Source organism: Pituophis catenifer, unplaced genomic scaffold (genome assembly GCF_029215685.1).
Source record: "Pituophis catenifer annectens isolate HBS135680 unplaced genomic scaffold, rPitCat1.0.hap2 SCAF_1, whole genome shotgun sequence".
Taxonomy (NCBI): Eukaryota; Metazoa; Chordata; class Lepidosauria; order Squamata; family Colubridae; genus Pituophis; species Pituophis catenifer.
Window position 1 is genome coordinate 257,120,516 of NW_027256881.1, and position 22,057 is coordinate 257,142,572.

Here is a 22,057-nt window from a genome sequence, read left to right on the forward strand (position 1 = left end):
TAGGTTAGTTTAGTGATTGATTAGTTTAAGAAAAAGGATTTTTAAGTTATATATTTCGGGGAGTGGAAGAATTGGATAGAACTGAATAAATGTTAAATTTGGAGAAGGCTGCTTTGAAATGTTAAATTAATATATATAAAAGTAAAGGTTATGTTGTTGTAATAATAATAATATTTTATAAGTTTGGGGGAGGAGAAAAAGGGTAGATTGTGAAAAGCGGAGAAAAGCGGAGTTATAAGAATACTATGCTAAGGGTCAGTATTTTGAGGAGTGAGTAAGGGTATGGTAAAATATTATGTAATTAATTATGAATTAGTTTATTGTTGTGATGTTGGTGGTGTTTTTTTTTTTTTAATACAAAGTCAGCCCCCACAATCCAGGTCCTCAGATTTAAAGTTGTAACTTTAAATCTGGTCACTCGATTTAGGACCACAAAAATTGCAACTGTGATTATGGACTCAATTACCATTATAAATCCAGGCATGCCTGCGTATCTTTGCTCAGGGAGTTTTGTTTTCTGGGAGGGGAAAGCAATCCAAGAGGACTGAGCAGCACAAACAAACAGGCTGGTTATGTGAGCTTGGAAGCCACTAGGAATAAAAACAAATGGGAGAGTTAGCAGAAGAGAAGTGGTGGAAGAAGCCAGGAGTTACAGTATGTGACAGAAAGCACACTGCACTTTGGAATTTGATGACTTGTTGGCTGACCTGGTCCAATCAAGAGCTATTTAAGGGAAAAAAATGTAGCATTTTATTTTCAACGTTTGCTTCAGTTCTCAAAAACCTTTTTGACCTAAAACAGTAATATTATTATTCCACTATGCCAAAATAGAAATCTGGACAAAAAGATTGTAAAACTGCATTCAGATCCTTACATGCCATAGAAAGCAGACATATAAATCTGAAAAAAACCCAAACATAAGAATGTATATGTTTGGGATCTTTCCCTCTCCCTTCCTCCCTCCATCTTCTAATTTATTTATCAGCAACTCAGCAAATGACTGGTTTCATAAATAGAAAGTGGCAACATAATATTGAAAGTACATTCACCCCAGGGGTGGGTTCTACTTACCTTTACTACTGGTTCGCAATGGGAGCGCGCATGCGCAGATCGTCCATAGTGATGTCCGGGCGGGTGGGCGGAACCTCCCGCCGGTTTTATTACCAGTTCACAAGAACCAGACGGAACCGAGGGCAACCCACCACTGATTCACCCTGATGAAAATATCCCAATATCCCACAGGGCAAAAAATATAGCTACCATCAAGCATAGAATCATGAAAAAAGTCAAGAGTTAAAATTCTTCTAAGCACAAAAGAGTTCTTGGTTCAATTCACACAACCTTCCGACTAGCAGAGCAGTGAAGACTGCATTACTTAAAACAAAACAAAACATTCTGCAGATTACTTCTTGCTTCCATTTTACTGCTCCCATAGCACCACATACTGTTCCAGGTCCAGTTGTTAACTCCTAATTTTTGGAACTTAGAGCCTGGCTATATTCTGCTGGGGAAGGGAAAAGAGCCTGTTTCACATCCAGTAGCCAGAAAGTATTTAGTCCCCATTCTTGGTTTGGGTTTCCAAAAAAAAAAAAAAATCCCTGTGCCAGATGTGCCTTATCCTCATGGAGACAAATAGCAATAGCAAAAGCTCACTACACTGTGCACTATACAAACTGTATCGTTATTTTTGAACCTGCCATATTGTTAGAGCTGCTATGGCCTAGGTTAGCTGCATCCTGAAATTTTGATATTGCAAACTCTGCTGTAATTTTTTTTTTTTTTTTACTGTTTGTGGAATCCAGTTACTACTTAATTCCAAAGATTTGCAGTGGAAAAAAAATAAGCAACTTGTGATTTGTAACTTTAATTGTGTAAGAAATAGAAACTAGAGTTTCTGGAATAGGACCAGCCAGGTGTGAACAGGATAGCCTACAGATAAAACTGCATTTAATGTCTTTCAAAAGGAATCCAGTGAGATTATATTCAGAGGTTAATGAAAATGCTTCATCCATTTATATTACAATATCCTCTATTCATTCTTATATCTGTTTTAATCCTTCAGGCAAATAACGTCTTGATACATTTGCACCTTATATTTCAGTGTCAGAGCATCGTTTCCTTCCCTTTTTTAACAAAACCTGCAAGGGCATCATTTTTTCGGAAATTATCTTTATTCAACAAGTTTAAAAACTGCTTTGCAAATGAAATGATTGTGCTTCATCAATGTCACACTGCAGACTTTGCCCTTAAAGACTAGAAAACTGCTCTCAGACAATTAAATTAAAAATGAAATAAAACAATAATGAAACCTCTGTCCAAATAATGTGAAAAATATGTATCACGGGGTTTATAAAGCAAACTCTATAATGTTAGGTGTTTGAAGATGTTGTCTAAACATGGTTGAGGGCTTATAAAGAAAAATACACTTCTGGTAATCTTGTATCCTTTCAATTTCTGTTTATTTATAATTACAGATATTTCAAGGATTTTTTTTTTTTTACTGTAGCTTTATGGTTCAGGCTAATTTCCCTTTTTATATCATATATTGATATACTGACTATGTGGTTACTTCCCCAAACCCCCATAACTTTAACCTTAGACTGTCTACTGTTGACCTCACCCCATTCCTAAGAGGTCCGTAAAGGGGGCGTGCATAAGCGCACCAGTGTGCCTACCGTCCCTGTCCTACTGTCCGCATTTATATGTAATCATTCTATGTGTATATGGCTATGTTTTGGCTATTTATATCCTCTTATTTGTGACAATTTTTTTCCATGTGTCCATGTGTCCATGTCTATGTCTATAATGTTACTTGTTTCCTTATACTTGTTGACAAATAAATAATAAATAAATGACTGAATGAATGACTGAATGACTGAATGACTGACTGAATGAATGAATGAATGAATGAATGAATATTGGATGCACATTAGAACTGACTGGCACCAGATTTTTATTGATTTTTAATGTTTTAATTCATTGTATTAAGTGATTTGGTGGTGGTTTTTTTTTATATTTTATTGGATTGGGAGCTTCTCGGAGTTGGTTGAAAGATGGGTATTTAAATGTTTTAAATAAATAATAAAATAAATAGGTACAAAATAATATGCTTAGTTCAGTTTGAACCTTACACTTCTGATGATTGAAACTTTGGTTGCTCATGTCATCACTATCCATTCAACTAGGAGTCATTCTCCATTCATATATATATTTCCCATCTCCACCTGACTTATTCCTTACTAGATCGTGCTTTTAAAAAAATGGATGATTGAAGTTATATCTTTCATGAAATTCTGTTTCACAACATCCCCTGAGTATAGTGCATGGTTCTTACTTTTTCTCTACCTGCTCATCTCTAGGGTACTGTCTCTGCTTTTCAATTAGTTTTATGGAAAGAGGTCTTATATTCTGCTTGAGGCATTAAGCTTTTCATTCATGTAATTTAACTCATAATGTGAATGTGAAACTTTTATTGATTCAGAATTTCAAATGTTTTGTCTTCTTGGTTCTTTTAAGCATTACAATCTTTTCCAAACCCATGTCAGCCTTTTTCAAGAAAAGTAAATGTCTTCTGACATCTAATTAATATAATTCACCACCACTTCCTTTTTTTTTTTTAATTTTTGGAGTTTTAATATTTAACTCATCTTAGCCCAATATTAATATTCTTGGCAACTTCTATAAAAATCAGGTTAACTAGCTATGCACCAGTTGCCTGAAATCAATAGAATTCATTCTTCGTTTCAGTTTACATCAAGTGCAAAATGTGACTGTATTAGTTCAGATTCTGTGTGATGCATCAAATATTTGACCTTTATATAAAAATTATTTCCTGCATACAGAAATATTTTTTTTATCAGAGAGAAGGTTATCATTAGAGTCTTTTACCTGACATGCTGTTTTCCTCTGTGAAAGTTGCTTTATGTATGGCAAAACACAAAATCATTGGTGTTTTGTAATGAGAACTGATATGTGAACCTGTTGTTACTTTGTTGTGCTTTACAGTAATTACCTTGTCACAAGTACCTACCCTTTAAAAAAATAGCATTAAAGGATCTTTACTTCTCTTCACAAGTCTATTGGAGAATGATTCACTAGCGGGCATCAGGTTCCGTAAGAATAACTTAAATGGCTTATATAATCCTCCATTCTCAATGTTTCAGAAGCATTTCTGTTCTCATGGAAGACAACAAACAAATCTCTTCTCAAAGAAGAATTAGCAGTTAGAAGAATTTTAGGTTCCCTTGGCAAAGCTGTATAGCAAAATAATATAAGCCTTGGTGGTGCAGCGGACTAAAGTGCTGTTAAGTGCTAACACTTAGCTGCCAGCTGCCTGCAATTAGTGCAAGTTCAAATCTCACCAGGCTCAAGGTTGACTCAGCCTTCCATCCTTTCAAGGTAGGTAAATTGAGGACCCGGATTGTGGGGGCAATAAGCCAACTTTGTATAGAACAACACTGCTTAGGGGGGCCGAAAGCCCTTATAAGCAGGTATATACAAAAAAAGTATGCAGGCTATTGTTATAATGCATTGTAAGCCGCCCTGAGTCTACGGAGAAGGGCGGCATATAAATTGGACTAATAAATAAATAAATAAATAATGTCAATTCTCAAAGACAACTTTCATGCAGTTGATTTGATCAAATATGTAACTGACTAACTGGACCAAAAAGAGAGGTTTTCATTTTTGGGAGTATAGCTAGGAAAAGAGAGTTCCTTCAGAAGAATATCCAGCTGAAATGTATGCTGCATGAATGAACAGCATCCGTATTCAGTATGATATGCATCACAGATTCAGACGAGTCAAGTGCCATGGAAGAAACAGAAGTCATTGCCCATGTAACTAGGTGGAAGCAGACCCAAATGGTGCTGGAATTAGCAAATGATACAGAAAGACACAATGCATATTTGGGAGGTGTTTTGAGTTTTTACATTAGTACTTTGATTTTTTTACCCTCTGAATTTTATGCATTCGATGCAGGCCCATTTAACACCTGATCACCATAGGGTGACCACATGCTCCATCTCCAAGAGGCAAACATGTGTTCATTACATAACCATCAAAGCAAAGCCTGACATGGCCGGCAGTGGAGCAAAGTCCTGTTCAGTACTCTTCCAGAGTTACAAATGACAGCAATGTACTTAGCATATGAAAGAAACTGATTTCAGTACTTGTGTTACATCCAGAAGAGCTGTGTGAGTGCCAAGTGCTTATTAAGGTTTACAAATATTTTGACAAGGTCAGACTTTGCTTCCAAAGAGTCTAGACAACTTTATGTTCTTAGGAACTAATTGCAGAGTACTGCTAAATGTGAACCACTCAGATAATACAACTGCCAGGTTACACTTGGTTTCAACAACCAACTCATATCAGACATAATATATTATGATAAGAGTGACATTCGGAAGTACTTTTATAAGAGGAAAGATCAGTGCAAGTTGTACTTCAAATTCTCAAATTCTCATGTTTTATACCTTTTCCAATGTCATGTGTATACATGTACAAACTAATGCAAAGGAATAAATCTTTGGTTACTTTTAAAGTTGTACACATAATAGTTTTGTACAGCATCTTAATGGCTGCTTTCCAAAAGACAAACTCTGGTATTAGGAGTGGGAAGGGGAAGCTGAGACCTTAAACAGTGAGATTAGTGATTACTGATTTAAACTCAAAACATTCATACTCCATTCATCTTGTTCCTTAAATCCATTCCTACAAACCTCCCAATGGTTGGGGGAAGGAGGCTGAAAATTTTGCTTCTGCCTACTCCACAAAACTGATGATAGATGATCATAACTTTTCTCCTCTAGTTTAAATTATCTGGGCTAGAGTACTGAGGTTATCCTGCACAAGGGTATTTGTGTATAAACATATACCCCCATGCAGAGTGGCAGATCATATGCTCTTTTATTTCTGAATGGAAAATCTAGCATTTAAAATATGTGAAAACAATTGCAGTGTGCAATTCCCTGTACAATAGGTTCTACAGTAGATTACTAAAACTACCACTTACATATAAAATTTTTGAATAGGCACCGATCGTATAAAAATCAGAATGCAAGTAACCTTCCCTGGTTGATGAAAGTCAAAAGTTCCCAGCTGCCTTTAAATCATAGTCCATTACCTATTTCTTGTTTGACCTATATCTTCCTGGCTTTCCTTCTTGTTGAGTTTCTCCTGAACTCATTAAGATAACATCTTACAAAAATATTTTTGTAACTTGATATGAATATATTCCTCATTCTCTAATGGTTCCAGGATATTCCTTACCACCAGGGTTGAGATTAATGGCTTACTTTTGTCTCTCTTTTTTTCCTCTCCAGGGCCACACATGTGTCTGTCTTGAAATAAATATAGACACATTCTTAGCAGAGGGAGAATATAACTGATCTAAACTCTTCTTGTTATACATATAAAACCGCAAAGTGACATTCCATCAGATTAGGATTTGACAGCAATTCCATGGTTGATTGGCAAGCATTTCCAATGCTTAATCCTGCAACAATAGAAACCAGAAAAAAAACAAATAGGATTTTGTGTATTTGTGTGCAAAGCCACTTGTGAACAACTGCTTTTGCTACTGAACCCAAATTCTTGGGCTCAGCATCTTTACAAAAGCACTTTATTCCTTAACACTTTCATTTTCACCAGGCTCCCTAGACACACTTTAAAAATCTTGAAAGCAGGACACTGTCTCGTAAATTGATCACAAAACAGATCTTGTAAACCTAGCCTCTACTTCCCAATATATTATTAGCCTATACCCTTCTGAAATTAAAGGTTCAAGATTAAAGCACTTAAAATAGTTAAGTCTTTAGCAATAAATGTTTATATTTCTTATTTATATAGTTTATCCCTATGGCCAGTATCAAAAATGATTTTTAAAAATCCACTTTCTTCCCCCCCCCACCAAGTTTAAAACATTCCTCAATTACCCCTGATTTTAAAGGGGGTGGGGAATGCAACCTTTTTAATTCTTGGTGTGATTTCCATATACAATACATATTTCTCAATCAGTTTATTACAGTATTACATATTGTAAAAGAACTATTTCCCTAACCAGCCTGTGTATGAAAATAGAAACTATACCATGTAAAAAAAACCCTGATCTAACCCATTTTTACAATCTGCTTTTTGATTGGAGACTGCAGTGGAAAACTAATTAGGAAACTCTCTCTCTCTCTGTGTGTGTGTGTGTGTGTTGATATTTCCAGATATTTAGTTGTTTTACTAGCCTGAACATGAGTTCTCTCTGGCTGAGAAATTTATTCAGACCTATTGTGCTCTCCCCCTACCAATTAGAGACTATACTAACCACTGAACCAATTTTAAGTGTATCGATTGGAAGATGCAATTGCTCTGGCTGACAAAGTAAAACCCACAACACAAAGGTTATGCTCTATGAAGAACAGAAGTTTGCCAGGAATATAATTAGGCTCCTTCTATTACTGGAATCACAATAATAAATAAAGGGGAAATGTAGCGTCTCGCCTTTTGAAAAAAAAAATTAATGCACACATGTATACATAAGCAACAACAGAAAATGCCACATGATATGGCAACAAGCAACTTAGATTGTCAGTTAGAAACTGGTAGGGGTGGTTCCAATTTGCAGACTCTCTAGCCCACACAATCTTTTATAGATAAAATAATGGTGGTTGGCATGCTGATAAGCAAAGCTTCAGCCTCTACAATTATCCTTATATCCAAGTATGTGCTGGATCCCAAAGGCTTTCTTAGAAATAAATATGATAGATGGCTGAAGCCCAATGCTTTTGTCTTGAAAAGGCCCCTCGGCAACAGAAGAGAGATTAACCCATAGGCACAGTATGGAGTATTCTGTAAACAAAATAGCATTTTGCTGAGTTGATGCTTGGAAACTCATTATGCCCCTCAGTGGCAATTACTTTGTAAAAGGAGCAGCCTACCCAGCAGCAACTTTTTCAAAAACCCACATCACGTTACTGAAATTCCCACCAGCTCCACAAAGCTGGGAAATCTCTCTTTTTTAAAGGGGGGGAGATCTTTTCAAAAATAAATGAATTGATTTTATCTTAGAAGGCACAATATTTCCTTATAACCAAAGAATGCCTTGTGCACCTATGTTTATTTAGTATCAGTATTTAAATCAGCCAAACTCTCAAAAACATTTGGAGGGCGAGCCTTCCGCGATGGCCAACCTGACCCTGGGTGAACTGGTTGTTAAATTACCCCCCTTGCTATCAAAATGGAACTTGGGTGCTGCACTGCAGTGGAGAAACAGGAAATGGAGCAGCCAACACGAGGGAAGGAAGAGGAACAGGGAGGAAAAAGAGGGAAAGCGGCCTCCTCCTTCCCTCGGGCTGGCTGCTCCGTTGCCCGTTTCTTCATTGCTGTGCAGTGCTGCATTGCGGAGCTTGCCCTAGCCACTACCACCCACATACCCTCGCTTCCCCCAAAAATTTCTTTGCCTACCTGATTTCCAGCTCTGTTGCACTTCTCCATCACGTTTCTCGCTGTTGTGTGCAGGGAAACAAGTTTGTGGGACTAAAAAACAAAAAAGTTCAATAAATCAATTCCAACTTCACGAGATTTTTTTTGCAAGAAGTTGTAATTGATTGATTGACTGAACTTTTTTTATAAAGTCCCACAAACTTTTGTTTCCTTGCACACAATGGCGAGAAACACAACGAAGAAACGAGACAGAGCTGTAAATCATGTAGACAAAGAAATGCTTGGGGGAAGCGAAAGCATCTGGGCACCAGGCGCTGAAATGGGCCCATCTCTCTCCAGCAGCTGCCCAGGCCTGCCAGAGGGAAGGCCAATATCTACCAGCACTTAAACATGGAGGCATTCCAGCTCTGGCTGGGAAGGGTCAGCCGGTATGGGTGCCCACTCACTTCAGCACCGTACCTGACCCTCTGGCATTCTGCTGGCACTTTGGCCCTGGGCTGCCACCTTATGCGCAGACCCCGCCCTTGCCACCTGAGACAGTTTTCTCCTGAATGATGTGATCAAAGGTTTCCGTTGCTCGTCTCTTGGACTTTTGGGGAGGCTTTTTTTTTTCTGACTGGAAGGAAGTTGAACGAAAACCAGATGTGTTCCAGAAAACACAGATTTTCTGGAACACGTCTAACAGGTTCACTGAACTCAGCAAAAAATTAGGTATCAGTTCTACCGAACCAGTTGAATCACTGCCACTGCCTACACACACACACACACACACACACACACACACACACACACACACACACACACTAATCACTGTCTATTTTGAATAATAGCAGAAAGAGGAAACTTGAGAGTTCACAAGGTTGATGCTATATGGGACAAAACTGTGATTGAATCTAGATATTCTGCTTTGGATACCACGAAGCCTTCTCCCAGAAGGTATCAAGGAAAGCAGGTCATGAAGAGGATGTGTAGTGCCCCAGACAATACTGCAGACATGGTTAAAGTAGTTCTTCCACTAAGCCGTGGTGGCACAATGTTTAGAATGCAGTACTGCAGGTTAATTCTGCCAACTGCCAGAAGTTTGATTCAGACTCAGCCTTCCATCCTTCTGAGATTGGTAAAATGAGGATCCAGATTGTTGGGCCAATATGCTGACTGTAGACCACTTAGAGAAGGTTGTAAGCACTATGAAGTGGTATATAAGTCTGAGTACTATTGCTATTCCTAAATAAACACCAATTAATGCAGTCTTCACCCATTCCAACAAGCAAGGAGAATGTTCAGGCTTCGAAAATCAGAATGGCTTCAGACCTCATGGGACTTCATTTATTTGTCAAATTGATTTGGTGCCTATCTCACTGTGGGGCTACTCTAGCCGGCTTTCAACAATAAAAAGCAAGAAATGAAAAGAAATGTAAACAAAACAGAGAAGTAAAATAATAGAACAATAAAATAAACAATAAAAAAGAAAACAAAGAGAAAACATCAATATGATAACAAAAGATGGAGAGTAGAGAATGAGAGGGGAGGTGGAGTCTGTCCTCAATCCAGCAGCCACCTCCAGCTGGAACAGGACAATTAGGTCCCTCATGATGTATAACCTTTTCACAACTAAAAACTTGTAGGCCAACAGATTGTATTAGGGAAAAGTTATTAACAATATGCACATGACTTCTAACATGGATTTTAAAAAGCATTATAAAGAAATTATCAGCTTTACTTTTGAGATCTGACCAAGCGTACTTATATGATTATTTCTTTCTGATTCTTACTATGAATTTGGGATATATATGTGTCTCCTTCACTTCTACCATATAAAATATTTTAATACATAATTGGTTGCATCTACAAATTTTGACAGATGAAAAAATTGCATGCTGATTTGACACACCATGAACACTGAACTTGGTCTATAACATAAATTTTATGGGTTTCCCTCAGAAATTGGGAAGAATTGCAGTCATGGCCTTATAGAAGAGCAATAACAAGTTGCTTGCCTCATTAATTATTGTTTCACACAACAGCCAAGACTCTTGGATGAAGAAATGAAGATTTTCTTTCCTCAACTCATGGTATTCTGATCATTGCCAGAAACGACTGAGGAATGGCCAAGAAAATTCCACACTCTGTGCATCATAGCTAATTAAATCATTTCCGATCATTTGGTAAATTTTGCAAACATCTCAGTGCTGCAAAGTCACATGGGATATGGAATGTGAGTATGTAACAAAAAAGGGAAAGGAAACAATGGATGAGGAAAACAAAACAGAGTTTCATTGATTGTCTATAAGATGTTTCATGGAGTGCAAAATTTGCTTATCATATAAATCAAGCACAACTTGCACACTAGACATTTATTTATATCCTGCCTTCATTATGTGTTATAATAACTCAAGATGGTGAACATACCTAATGCTCCTTCCTCCTCCTATTTTCCACATAACAGAAACACTGTGAGATGGGTTGGGCTGAGAATGATTGGCCCAAAGTAACCGAGCTGGCTTTCACATCATTCATTTGCTTTTATATTATAACTATGGAGATATCACTGATTAATTAGTTAATTAATCAATTCTGTACATCAGAATTAGTTTAAACTTTCTCGGTGCTTCTAATATACACCCTACTTCCATTCCTCCAGGGAAATCTGGAAGTATATGTGGAATCCTTGTAAAAGAATATTGCTTGATGCCTTAATTCATAGTGAATATTAATAGCTAGATTGGTATAATGGTTAGGGGTGTCAGTCCAGAAACTGGGAGATTGTGAATTCTAATCCTGCCTTAGGGACAAAGCCAGCAGGATAACTGTGGGCTAGTCACTTTCTCTCATTGCCTAGGAGGAAGGCAGTGACAAACAGCTCTAAAAATCTTGTCAAGAAAACTAAGGACTATAATCCAGGAGTTACAGGGAGTCAACACCGATTCAGAGGCACACACACAAACAAAAAAACACAGTGCATAGAAATGTCCATATAAAAAGATCACATATTAAAAGATTCGATGATAGTCAAATCTGAAAGAGAAAAGCTAAGGACCAGCATTTCAGTTCATCTCACAGCTTAATCATTATAGCATTGCAGCCCTTCAGATTCGTTTCTAAAAAAGAAACAACACAATTCCAGGACAAAGAAGGCACAACTGCTTTAAGAAGTTGCAAACAGATACTCTCAGGATTCTACACAGTCTTATTATAGTGCCACTACACTGATTAAAAAGTTGATTAGAATCAAGAGTAACTGCTTTCACACTTTTACAAGATGGATTTTTATAATTTCTAATCCAAAATTGCACAACACTGGATGTAATTTCATTCACAGAGCCACTGTAGTCTCAATATATGAAGCCTGGTTTGTGAATGCTTCCCTGAATAAGAACATAAATAGATTAAATTACACCAGTCCTACAACTTTACTGAGCACTTAAGAAAATCTGCTGTAGAATGCAAAGTGAATAAACAGTTCAACTCTTTCTACCTCAACATTCTTTGAACTGGGCATGCCCAGATCTATGATCTTCCTCAGGATAATCTCAGCAGTGGTCATGCTGTCATTCAAAACCCTGGGAACTGAAATTCATAATTCTGGAGGATTCTCTGGATGGAGAAAACAATCCTGCCTTTTAAACCAACAGGTAGAAGGAATTCTTCTTACTGTCATGGATTCTTTCACCAAGGAGTCCATATTCCCAAAAGATCCAGTTGCATGAAAGGTCCTAATATTTTACTTTCAACAAGCTGATCAGATTCTTGAGAAATATAGCAACATTAGAAGATATCACACAAAATTTTGCTTAACTCTCACCATAAATTGGCAACTTTAAGGGATTCTGAAGTAGAAAAATATTTATCTGAACGTAGTGATGATATTTTGCCTGCCAATCTTGGGTTCATTGCATCAAAATGAAAGCCAGTATTTTAAAAGATAGCAATTTTCAATAATGATACATGTTTTATAGTGCAAATTGGTGGAGACCTTCCATGAAAACCAGAAAAATAATGAAGGCTTTGATTCCTGTCCAACTGTTTTCCAAGTTTCCCAGTCTTCTATCTAGTATACTCATTTACGCTACATAAACAGATAAAGTCCACTTGCTTCTCTATAACAACGTTCAACATGATTCCATCTCAGTCACTGTACATACTAAGATGGGTGGGTGGGGGCCTTCTTTCATTTCAACCTGGTTCACCTGAAAGATTTCAATGCTATACCTACTTTTCTGAGAATAAATCCCATTAAAATCAGTGGGACTTTTAAATTAACATACTTGCCTCTCTTTCAATCATATCCCTTGATTAGCAAGAAATTCTGCAGAACTGTTTCTGCACCAGTGCTTCAATTTGGCTTATAGTGTCCCAGGGCAATCTGACATTTATGTTCATATAGCAAGATGTATTCAAGTGGTTTTCCTGCGGCCACCACCATCCCCTCATATCATCCCCAAAAAGTATTAAAAGTATTTGTATTAATTGCATGATACATTCCTGATCCAAATCATCATTTTGTTTTAAGTAAGAAATTTTTATGGAGGTTAAACACAATATACAGTAATTACTGAGAGCTATTTTTCTTAAGGGACTAGAAACAGCTAAGATGAGCTTGGGCAAATGCAATATATTCAGGAATTTCCTAATTTTAAAATATTTGTCCCCTTCATGCTGCAATTGGATTTAAACTCTTATAAGTTTTGTGCAACAACACAATACTTTGTGTTTTAACTATATCCAGGTGCAATCAATGAAGTTCCACAAGTGAAACCCATGAAAGTGATTCAGATATCAGGAAGACATCTGTTACTTGAGAATAAAACAGTGGTGGATTGCTACCGGTTCGCACTGGATCAGGCAAACCAGTAGCGGCGGCTGCGGGAGGCTCCGCCCACCCACCCGGAAGCTTCTGCGCACACGAGCAAACCAGTAGTTACAGGATTTGGAACCCGCCCCTGGAATAAAAGCTTAAAATAGAACAAGCATTCTGGGAAAAGATTAAAGACAATTGCAGTACCTCTCCCTATTATTCTACTATTCAGCCTGTTTCCGAATAGAACGTGACAAGTATTTGTCTCCTAAAACTTGCTACAATATCATATTAAGGACCAGTTCAAGCACAATGTAGTTCTTCCACATACATAATTTGAGAATAAGAAGAAAAATGAACTAATCATATACATAATGTGATTGCTAAAGCCAGCTATATGTTCTTAATTGAGGATAAAGGAATAGATAGCAAATCTAGATTATCAACAGCTAATGTTCATCATTCTACATTACAGGGCATTATATTAATTGAATCATTAGGTAAAATCTCCTTCAAGTAAAATTCAATTCCTGGGGACTTCATAAACACGATAATGTAGCTTTCTTAATAGCAATATAGAAGTGACTTTACTGATTTTCCTACCCCAAATGTTCAAGTCTGGAGGTTCTACATCCAAGTATTTATGGGCTATTCTGCTTCCTATCTCTAATCAATTTCTTAGGACTATGTGGGATAGTACTTTTTAGGACACTAAAAAGGTAGATTGACTAATGGAAAACAGATGGTTCATCTTTCTCAAGAGGAACTATTTTCTGCCAAACCAAGCCATCATCAGACACCACCATTTTTCACAATATAAACAATGAAATCCAACCATTCTGTGTTTCCTAGTATATATAGAAGCAAAACAAAAATAAATAATGTGTGACAACCATACACGGCAGGATTTACAAATAAAATATTTACTACATTTTAAGCAGCTCAATGGTTTCTATTTAAAGGCAAAAGTAAAGGTTCCCCTCGCACATATGTGCTAGTCATTCTCTAGGGGGCGGTACTCATCTCCATTTCAAAGCCGAAGAGCTTTCCGAAGATGTCTCCATGGTCAGGTGGCCAGCATGACTAAATGCCAAAGGATCACGGAACGCTGATATCTTTCCACCAAAGGTGGTCCCTATTTTTCTACTTGCATTTTTTACGTGCTTTCAAACTGCTAGGTTGGCAGAAGCTGGGACAAGTCACCCCATTATGTGGCACTAGGGATTTGAACCACTGAACGGCCGACCTTTCGATTGATAAGCTCAGCATCTTAGCCACTGAGTCACCGTGGTTTCTGTTTAAGTAAGCTAAATACAGGTTTGTGGATTCATTTCAACGCAATTCATTGTTGGTATGCTTTGAAATACGCAAGTTAATTCCATGTAATGATTAGTACCTTTATAAAGCTAACACAAGGGATTCCAAATAGTCTATGTGCTCGATTTCTCAAGTATTCATCATATGACAATATGGAAACCAAATAAATAAGGGACAAATAAGTGACTAATGTTCAGATTCTGCATTGGAAAAAGAGAATTATTACTTGTTTCATTTGTTTTCCGTACCTCCACAATTATCTTGCCCTCAGCTGTGTATGTACACTTAAAACATCTCCAATAGAAAGCATTTAAAATGAAAAAGAATTCAACCAATTTTAAACTAAAATGAGGCAATACATATTTATATAAAATATCAATGGTGTGATCCAGCTAAATAAAGGAGCTCCATTTTAATCTGTTTCCAATGTTAACAAGGTTGGGCAACGTTTAATGGCCAGGGGGTGCCATTTCATAATAAAGGGGTCATACAGAGAATCCTCTCCTCTATTTTATACTATTTTCATACTAGGATATGCCAAAGGACACTATTGCATATTGTGCATTCATTTTAAAACAGTAACAAGCACCATTGTCAACAACTTTTTCTTCTTTTTACCCTCTAGTCTACTTTACCATTATACCAGATGAAGATTTCTTGGTAAAAATCTAATATGCATTTTGGCTCAACATATATTCTGGAATTCATGTATCTAGGGAACCAATTTGAGATTTTATCCTAGTACAATTCTAGCTTTTTAGTCGTGATTTGCAACATATGTTCCATTATTTTTGATATTGACAAGGAATGTTTTGAGGGGAAAAATGATTAAATGACTAAATATAGAACATAATGTACAGTCTATCCTGTAGCAGCTAGAAAACAGATCTACAGTAATATGCAATATGCAAAATATGAAGTGAATTTGCAATAATTTGCCAGTTTTTTAAATACTGCTGAAAAGAGATCTTTCTCTTTTGTTAATTTATTGAAATAATGATAGGTTTGGGGAAAACCAGAATGGGAAGAGTGGTTAGATATTTGAACAGAACCAACCTTCCTTCCTTCCTTCCTTCCTTCCTTCCTTCCTTCCTTCCTTCCTTCCTTCCTTCCTTCCCATAAACCAGAATTTGGCAACAATTTTTGAATTATAGCTCAGAGTCGCGTCATACTGCAAAATGGACAGCAAGTAAATTTAATAATAACAGCTTGTAGGTTTCTATCAATAAAATTAAAACGTCCTATAATCTTGATGTCTGTTCATCACAAATTAGTCTTAGAAGCCTTAAAATGTACATTTGGAAAGTATAATTACTCAACAGTACAGATGCATGTCAAAAGGGAAAGGACATGAAACTTTCCATAGCTATTAATTGTGATGTTACAGTATATAACCAGACATAAGGTGTTACCGTCATTAAATTTCAAGAAAAAGTTCATTTGTAAACTAGGTTCTAGTGTAGCTATTTATAAGTAATATACATACAGAATACAAATTCTAGAAACTTGCATTCTCATAGTTTACAAATCAAAACTGAAACACCAGACAAAGGCTGTCGCGATGAAAGTTAAAGAAATCTTTAATTAATGTTGCAAGGCATTAATCTTCAATCAATAACAAGCAGTCTAATTAATCATGCAAGCACTTTTCCCAAGAAAATAAAATTAAAATGTGCCCCAAACCTTAGGTCTTTGTGTGAAACAACATAAACAGAAAGCATTATATTTACTTTTCCAACAATGTCATTTCATTATCAGAAGCAGAGATAAAAACAAACAAACCACCAAATGTGTTAATGCTGATAAAAAGAAAATACCAAACTATACACAGAAAAGAATTACCCAAGAATTTTTAAAACATAACAGAAGTTGAGAAATAAATTGCAAATGATATTACAGAAAGTTATTTAAACTTATAATTTAAACAATTCAATCTTAAATACATTTACTCAAAACAAAAACAAAAAAGATTATTATTTAGTGGAAAGTGTGTACCAACTTCTCATAACATCCAATTGTCTAATATTTCATTTATATTCAAGTTATTTAAAAAAGAAATCTAAATCATACTTTTCATTTTCAACCTTCTACTTGAAAAGAATAATTTGCAATGATAAATTGGTAGAGAGATAGTTGATGTATCCTTTCCTAATTATCCCATAAAGTGCATAATTAGCAAACAATTTGCATAACAAGCCTGTCTAGACTTTACTGTGGCTGAAACTTGACAAGGGTACTTTTCATATTTTTATATCCCCACGCTGCACCTTAAAAATGTTTGGATAAGATAAAGTATGAACAAACTTATATGTGTCTTTTAAAAATACAATAAATTAATAATAAATTTTAATGCTAATTGCAGATGACAAGACTGAGAAAACTTACACAACAGTATAACATTCAAAGTTGGGTTTATAAAGCAGAAAAAGAAACAGTTATTCTCACTTCATTTATTTGCTTGTTTGCTTATATTTATTTTATGTGACTACATTCCATATGGATTTATAGAAGCATAAAAATGAAAAGTGACATTACCATAACAGAAAAATAGAATAAGATAGAAATAACAATCCTTTAAACTGTCATATTTTATAAATGATGTTAAATCAGAAATAATGATAACAATAGGCTTTATAACATATAGAATACAGGTAGCCCTCGATTTAAGACCACAGTTGAATCCAAAATTTCTGTTGTTAAGTGTGTTTTGCCCCAGTTTACAATCTTTCTTGCCACGGTTATTAAGTGAATCACTGCAGCTGTTAAATTAGTAACATAGCTGTAAAGCGAATCTGGTTTCCCCATTGACTTTCCTTGGCAGAAGTTTGCAAAATGTGATCACATGACCCAGGAACACAGCAATCATCATAACTATGAGTCAGTTGCCAAGCATCTCAATTTTGATCACATGACCACGGGGTTGATTCAATGGCCGTAAGTGTGAAAAATGGTCATAGGTTGCTTTTTCAATACTGTTGTAACTTTGGACGGGCACTAAATGAACTGTTGTAAATCAAGGATTATCTGTACTTTTTACATCTAACTATTGCTCTTCTCTATCAGACAAACAATGTGTCTCAGCCACCTTTTTCTTTTCCACAATACTCAATGCAAAGGAGAAAGAAGGGTGTTGTAGCTTTCTCTTCCACTTGTTCTCTAACCACCATAGGAATTATCTGAAGTCTATTTTCCTATTTACAGCTCATCAGCTGCAGTCCTGGCCAGAAATCCCAATTTAGAAGATAGTTGGGAATGTAATATATATGTGCTAAACATTGATTTATCCATATATTTCCATGCTGGTGAGACAAGTGTAGATTGGCTTTATTGATTACTGAGCTACAGTTATAAATGTAAGCTCTCTCTGTCTCTAAACTCATTCCTAATCTAAAATCTAATCTATTTTACCAAGCTTAATATAAAAGTATTATATTCATCTTCTATGACAAAGAGACTCAAAGAGAGAGAGAGAGAGAGAGAGAGAGAGAGAGAGGGAGAGAGAGAGAGGGAGAGAAAAGGTTTCATGTGTTGAATGTAACCTTTCCAAGGAGATTATAGGGGAAGAAAACTCAAACTCTGACTATATTCAGCAATTGCTCATCCAAAATGTAAAATAATGTCAGTCTATAGAAACTGAATGAAGGGCATATTTGAGTTCCAGGTCACTAACTCTGTCACACGCAAATATCTTGTGGCAATGCTTGGGATCAAAGTAAAATGAAAATATACAATAAAGGTGTATTTTTTTCTCTGATAAACCCAAGGATAAGCTGATAAAATGAAAGTTATTTGAAGATTCCACTTTTCTGCCTAAATAACTACAAACCTTTTATAAGAAAGATGAAAACTTAATTTAATACAAATAATTAATCAAAAATGAAAAGAAGTGTTGAAAAAAAATTACAATTATCTTAAACCAAATAAAATAAAATAAAACCTAACCTGCATATTTTGATAAGACCCATTTAAGATTCTTGAAGATGCTAGAAATAAAATAATGGCTCAAAACTGGACCACCAGTTCACCAGAATATATTTTGGGTATGCATTTTTGCTACAAAAACTGCTCTCTTGGATAAACCAGACAGGAAATATGATTAGATGAGCTAAATCTACTTTATTGTAAGGCTGTATCAACAGAACCTTGCAAGTCTGAAAGCACGAACTTCTTGCCGCCATTTTTAACCATCTGATCAATTAGGATGAGTTCTTCCTAATTTTCTTTTTCTTACCATTAAGCAACTGTAGGGTTCTCCTGCAGCCTCATTGTTCCTACACAGAATCTTTTTCCTTTGTCCTCCAAGATCATCCACACACTCCATTACAAAAACACATGACAATTGATCAGGAAAGACTGTGTAGCTATATAGTCAAGCTGTAGGCAACCAATTTGAGGGACCATCTTTCCCCATTAATTTCTACTCATCCAATTCGGTCAAGCAAGGTGGACATGCTTCAGGTCCCATCAGCCAAGGAATGCCAGTTTCTGCTGTGGTGCCCATCATATGGACAATCCTCAAAGACTTCCCAGAATGGGTTTGACCTTGCTGGCCTTTCATAAAGGCCAGCTTCAATCACAACAATACACAAGCAAATAATAGATACAAACTCAAGGTAAACTGCTCCAAACTCAATTGCAGAAAATATGACTTCAGTAACAGAGTGTTCAATGCCTGGAATGCACTACCTGACTCCGTAGTTTCTTCCCCAAACCAACAAAACTTTAATCTTAAACTGTCTACTATTGACCTCACCCTGTTCCTAAGAAGTCTGTAAGGGGCGTGCATAAGTGCACCAGCATGCCTACCGTCCCTGTCCTAATATTCCTTTTTACTTACTCTTTTCATGTATTCAAATTATGTTTATACTTTTATCTGTTATCTTATATATTCTTGACAAATAAACTTATGATATGATGATGATAAAGTCCTAAAGACCCAGGTTCACAATTGTGTACAGACACCCATTTCATAGTTGTATCAGTGATGATGGGACATTAAATATTTTTGGCTATGTATTTTAATTTTTATGTTATCTATGTTGTTTTGATTTTATTTTAATTTAGTTGTCTTCCCAAAGCTACTTATTGAGCTGGGCAGCCTTACAAATTGAATAAACAAATATACAAATAACAAACCCCTCCCACCACCAGTTTTGCAGTTCCTAAATTAAAATGAAATGCCCTCCAAGGTACTAAGGAAATAGACCACAAAGTAAAGTAAAACCACAAAGCCAAAAGGCCATTATCACTACCAGGAGAAAAAAATGATACAAGGGGATACTCATAAAAAGAGAGAGAGAGAAAGAGAGAAACAGAGTCATCCAACGGAAATGGCAGTGCTTTCAGCAGGACAGAGAAACCAAATAAAAATCATGGTCTCTGAAGTTACGTAAAATTGAGTACTATAGATTCAGAATGAGACCCCAAAGCCAAGGCAGGTAAACCACTACAATCATACCCACGTAAAGTAATTTATAAATCAGAGTCCTGGAACCAGGAATTTTTACCATTTGTATCCAAAGGCAGGCTGCCCTGGATCCTTGTGACAGCCTCCATAATTAGTAGTGATTGCTGCAGAGATGTCTTTGAAATATCTAGCACCTAATAATTAATGAAATATGATCCTTCTCCGTGCTTTCTTGCTCTGCCAAATGATAACCAACAGAATGAAGCAACCACAGGAGACCTCCAAGTCTGGTACTATATAGTACTCAACATTGGGCAAATGGAAGGAGAATGAGAGAATGAAAATCCTGAGATGCTATTCTACATACTTTATTTTTATTATTATTATTATATTTCTATACCGCCCTTCTCCTGTGGGACTCAGGGCAGTGTACAGCCAGGATAAAACATAGCATATAAAAGTTAAAAACATTTAAAAAAACAATTAAATAATTTTGGCTCGAATTTAAAGCAACCCAATTAAAACCGAAATTCGATTAAAAAACTGAGAGGATGGGATCAAGCCAGCCCAGCTAGATGGAACAAGTGTGTCTTCAGGGCCCGACGAAAAGTCCGGAGATCTGATATCGTGCGTATCTCAGGGGGCAGGTCATTCCAGGGGGCAGGTGCTGCCACAGAGAAGGCTCTCCCCCTGGGGGTCACCAGCCAGCACTGCCTGGCCGACGACACCCTGAGGAGGCCCTCTCTATGCGAGTGAACCGGTCGGTGGGAGACTATTGGCGGCAGAAGGTGGTCTCGCAAATACCACGGCCCTAAGCCATGGAGCGCTTTAAAGGTGGTCACCAACACCTTGAAGCGCACCCGGAAGACCACAGGAAGCCAGTGCAGCTCGCGCAGGAGAGGTGTTATATGTGAGCGCCCCATCGCTCCCATAATCCCCCGTGCGGCCGCATTCTGGACCAACTGCAGCCTCCGGGTGCACCCCGAGGGGAGCCCCATGTAGAGAGCATTGCAGTAGTCCAGGCGGGAAGTGACATACAGCTGCACATCCTCTTTATTTTCTGGTTAAGCAGCATACATGTTATGTACCTGAGGACAATGAAAACAAAAAAAATCACACTAGAAGCACTGTATCTCACTTTAATAGAAATGTACTATCCAGCACTGACATTTTTCCTGCTTAGCTGAGCTGTCTTGGAGAAGACCAAGAAAATTCAATTATTCATTCATTTCACATTTGATACATAAAATGAATGCCTATTTAAATTCACTCCAGAAAGTTTTAGTTCAGGATGCATTTAGCAATAAAACCTTTGTATAGCCTGAGGGAATACTCCAATCTTCTGCTCCCTGAAACACAGACCAACGCTCTTTAAAGACACACACATGCACAAAAAGCCACAAATGCATCTCAAATATTAGAATTTAGCCTTTAGGTGAAGATTGCCTTCAACTGCTGTACAGATTTTGCTACTCTGCCATTTTCTGATCACCCATCCTTTATCTTTATTTTTATTACAATCCAACAAATTATTTTCCTGATATCTTCCTTTGCTGTTGTCAGAACATCACATTCAGAATAAAGCCATTATTATTTCTAAACTTATTTACAGATATTTTAAAAAATGTACATCTTCTTTTACTTATGGCCTTTAATAGACTTTAATCTTTTTGTGGCCCCTTAGCCTGCAGGATAAAAATCAATTGATGTGACCTCTTTCCCAACATTGCTTTTTAGGAAAATATTTTCAAAAATGATAGAAGAGAACCTAAAAGATAGAAGAGAAAATGTATGCATGCTCTAGGATATTTTTCCCAGCATATGCATTCTCAAAATATGAAGTTCAAATAGGGCCTGCAGTTTAAATATAAATGTTTAATTACTATTGCTGTATCCTTCAAATAGGAAACAAAATAAATATATGCAAAGGGTATATATGCCACTTCCAACCATATTAGTGTTAAGAATGCTGTAATATTAATATTTAGAGCTTGAGGAAAAACTGGCTAAAGTCAAATCTGATGTAAATTTCATCATGCAAACAACTGAATCAACCACATTTCTTACTGGTTCAATGGAAATTATTAGCGATAATAAAGTTTGGC

At 36.5% G+C, this 22,057-nt stretch overlaps 1 protein-coding gene across 1 annotated transcript in view; it reads right to left on the minus strand.

Annotated features, from left to right (window-relative positions):
* Window positions 1–22,057, minus strand: part of SPON1 (spondin 1) — a 342,309-nt gene that overhangs the window by 166,877 nt on the left and 153,375 nt on the right. The gene's annotated exons all lie outside the window — the stretch shown is intronic.